Source organism: Hyperolius riggenbachi, chromosome 8, assembly GCF_040937935.1.
Source record: "Hyperolius riggenbachi isolate aHypRig1 chromosome 8, aHypRig1.pri, whole genome shotgun sequence".
Taxonomy (NCBI): Eukaryota; Metazoa; Chordata; class Amphibia; order Anura; family Hyperoliidae; genus Hyperolius; species Hyperolius riggenbachi.
In genome coordinates, this window is record NC_090653.1 from 237,191,957 (window position 1) to 237,196,478 (window position 4,522).

The following is a 4,522-nucleotide window of genomic DNA, read 5'->3' on the forward strand; positions in this document are numbered from 1 at the left end:
GCCTGCTATCTATACTGAAGCCCCCCAAAGCCTGCTATCTATACTAAAGCCCCCCATAGCCCGCTACCTATACTAAAGCCCCAATAGCCTGCTACCTATACTAAAGCCCCCATAGCCTGCTACCTATACTAAAGCCCCCATAGCCTGCTACCTATACTAAAGCCCCCCCATAGCCTGCTAACTATGCTGAAGCCCCCCATAGCCTGCTACCTATACTGAAGCCCCCCATAGCCTGCTACCTATACTGAAGCCCCCATAGCCTGTTACCTATACTAAAGCCCCCATAGCCTGCTAACTATACTGAAGCCCCCCATACTGAAGCCCCCCATAGCCTGCTACCTATACTAAAGCCCCCCATAGCCTGCTAACTATGCTGAAGCCCCCCATACTGAAGCCTCCCATAGCCTGCTACCTATACTGAAGCCCCCCATAGCCTGCTACCTATACTGAAGCCCCCCATAGCCTGTTACCTATACTGAAGCCCCCCATAGCCTGCTACCTATACTGAAGCCCCCCCATAGCCTGCTACCTATACTGAAGCCCCCCATACTGAAGCCCCCCATAGCCTGCTACCTATACTAAAGCCCCCCATAGCCTGCTAACTATGCTGAAGCCCCCCATACTGAAGCCTCCCATAGCCTGCTACCTATACTGAAGCCCCCCATAGCCTGCTACCTATACTGAAGCCCCCCATAGCCTGCTACCTATACTGAAGCCCCCCATAGCCTGCTACCTATACTGAAGCCCCCCCCCCCATAGCCTGCTACCTATACTGAAGCCCCCCCATAGCCTGCTACCTATACTGAAGCCCCCCCCCATAGCCTGCTACCTATACTGAAGCCCCCCATAGCCTGCTACCTATACTGAAGCCCCCCATAGCCTGCTACCTATACTGAAGCCCCCCCATAGCCTGCTACCTATTCTGAAGCCCCCCCATAGCCTGCTACCTATACTGAAGCCCCCCATAGCCTGCTACCTATACTGAAGCACACCCATAGCCTGCTACCTATACTGAAGCCCCCCATAGCCTGTTACCTATACTGAAGCACCCCCATAGCCTGCTACCTATACTGAAGGCCCCTATACCCTGCTACCTATACTGAAGGCCCCTATACCCTGCTACCTATACTGAAGGCCCCTATACTCTGCTACCTATACTGAAGGCCACTATATCTTGCAACCTATAGTGAAGGCCCCTATACCCTGCTGCCTATACTGAAGGCCACTATACCCAGCTGCCTATAATGAAGGCCACTATACCCCGCTGCCTATACTGAAGGCCACTACACCCTGCAACCTATACTGAAGGCCACTATACCCGGCTGCCTATACTGAAGGCCACTATACCTTGCAACCTATAGTGAAGGCCCCTATACCTTGCTAGCTATACTGTAACAGATTTAGGAAAGGCACACCTTGCCGTGAGTAGTTGGGTGCACAACCTTGATGTAGAAGCAACATCAGTTCAGTACAAACGATTCAAGGTCGGTCGGCACACCAATCAAGTTCCCAAGCACATTTATTGAATGCACAATATGACAATTGTTTCGGGGCCGCGGAGGGTCCCCTTCATCAGATAAGTGCAGACATATGAGTGATACAAAATACAAGCACATTTATATATAAACCAACAATGATCAATCACCAGGCATCAGGAGAAAAAAGGATCCTCCCCCTCAATTACCATACATAATCTAATTACAATGCGTCAATGCCACAATAAGATCCACAATCTTTGCCCCATAGCTGACCTGTGTGATTAGTAGCTTGAGTTCAGAACATGCATCCCATCGTGTCCACAATCCTCAGCAAATCTATGATGTAGATATGCAAAATGACGGTTTGCAGCCAAAATCCGCGCCGCTCGCCGCCAATAGCACAAATCAGCCGTCATTGGCCGTGTCAGCCGTCAGGCTGCCGGCAGGACCACGCCCACCGCTTCGTTCTAGCGTGATGCTACGGCTCTGCTCTGCAGAGCTGTGGCCACACCCAGCCGCGTTCTGATTGGCCAGGGTGGCCTGCTTGTCAGGTTGCCATGGTCACTTCCGGGTATGGTGCTATCAGCCTGACGGCTGATTTGTGCTATTGGCGGCGAGCGGCGCGGATTTTGGCTGCAAACCGTCATTTTGCATATCTACATCATAGATTTGCTGAGGATTGTGGACACGATGGGATGCATGTTCTGAACTCAAGCTACTAATCACACAGGTCAGCTATGGGGCAAAGATTGTGGATCTTATTGTGGCATTGACGCATTGTAATTAGATTATGTATGGTAATTGAGGGGGAGGATCCTTTTTTCTCCTGATGCCTGGTGATTGATCATTGTTGGTTTATATATAAATGTGCTTGTATTTTGTATCACTCATATGTCTGCACTTATCTGATGAAGGGGACCCTCCGCGGCCCCGAAACAATTGTCATGTTGTGCATTCAATAAATGTGCTTGGGAACTTGATTGGTGTGCCGACCGACCTTGAATCGATTGCTAGCTATACTGAAGACACCTTTACCTAGCTACCTATAGTGCAGGCACCTATGCCTGGGTACCTTATACTGCGGGCAACTATACCACAGATCGCACAATTCTTATGTGCAGGATTCGTTAGATTCGGGATTCGAAAGGTTCGAGATATTCGAGAACCTTTTTAGATTCGGATCCGGATTCGGATTCGAAGAAATTGTGGATTCGTCCCATCCCTAATAAAAAACAGGATGCAATTTTTGTTACGGAGTCTCTTTAATGCTGGCAGGGGCTGCATCCGCTATGCGGGTACTTTAGGGAGGCTTCCTCCAGCCTGTCCAACCTGCTGTCACTGTCCTTACTGGTATGTGCTGTTCTCTCTATGGCTGCCAGGCAGGGTCGGACTGGGACACTGGGGGCCCACCAGAGAAACTTCAGCCTGGGGCCCACGCGCCCCATGATTTGCCGCACACATACCCTACTCTAGTGGTCCCCATAACAGCATCACCTAGTTGCAAAGTGGTCCCCCTCCCTCCCCTATACAGTCCCTTTTACTCTGTTTAGTGCTGCAGAAGATGTCAATGCTCTATAAATACATAATCCTAATAATATGTAAGGACATTAGACTATAATTATGGTAGGATTAGATTGTAAGCTCCTCTAAGGACAGTCAGTGACATGACTATGTACTCTGTAAAGTGCTGCAGAAGGTGTCAGTGATATATAATTAGATAATAATATGGTAGGACATTAGACAGCAGTGTTCTCCCCAGGCTCTTTTAGGCGGGTGCTCCATCCGGCTAGTTTTGGTGAGCACCCGGCTGTTATCAGCTCACCTCCCCCTATGTTGTAAGCAGAGTTGCGCACAGAAGCATCGGCTCTGCATTCTCTCAACTTGCCACACCCGGCTAATTTTTTCTGCCACCCGACTGTAAATAATTTCTGGGGAGAACACTGGACAGGTTATGGTAGGGATTAGATTGTAAGCTCCTCTGAGGACAGTCAGAGACATGACTATGTACCCTGTAAAGTGCTGCAGGAGATGTCAGTGCTATATAAATACATAATAATAATATGGTAGGACACTTGACTGACTGTGGTAGGGATTAGATTGTGAGCTCCTCTGAGGACAGTCAGTGACATGGTTATTTATCGTGTAAAGTGCTGCAGAAGACGTCAATGTTATATAAGTACATAATAATATTAATAATGTGGTAAGACTTTATATTATGACTATGGTACGATCAGATTGTGAGCTCCTCTGAGGACAGTCAGTGACATGACTATGTACTCTGTAATGTGCTGCAGAAGATGTCACTGCTATATAAATACATAATAATAATATGGTAGGGTATTAGACTATTATAGTAGGATAAGAGTGTGAGCTCCTTTGAGGACAGTCAATGTACTCTGTAAAGTGCTGCAGAAGACGTTCTGTTCAGGTAAAGCCAGAGTTCACAAAGAAACATTTAAATATCAGTTAGACTCTTCACTGAGGTTAAAAGCAGCATCTGAGCAGCTAAAAAAATGAGCTCTACTTACCCGGTGCTTGCTCCAGCCCCTGGCATCCACTATGTCGCTCGCTGCAGTTCCGGTGTCCTGGGATACGCTCTGTTTCAGAAGCCGACCTCGCCAGGTCGGCCTCTACTGCGCCTGCGCAGAACACTCCAGACCATGTGAGCGTGACAGCGGCACTCGCACAGGCGCAGTAGGGACCGATCTGGCGAGGTTGGCATCTGAAATGGAGCCGAGACACTGGAATTGCGGCGAAGGACACATAGGCTGTCAGGGGAAGAGCGGGGTAAGTAGAGTTCATTTTTTTTAGCTGCTTGGATGTTTCCTTTAAAGAAGTCATCAGGTAAAGTAAATGACAGCCTATTTACTTACCTGGGGCTTCCTCCAGCCCCTTGCAGCTGTCTGTCTGACGCTGGCAGCTCCATTCTCAGCCACCGGCCCGGGGTCCCCGCACAGTGCAGAGGCCGAGCCACAGGTCGTCCTTACTGCACCTGCGTGAAGTGTCGCTGTCAATCAAGCCCACGTTGTCCACTGTGGACAACG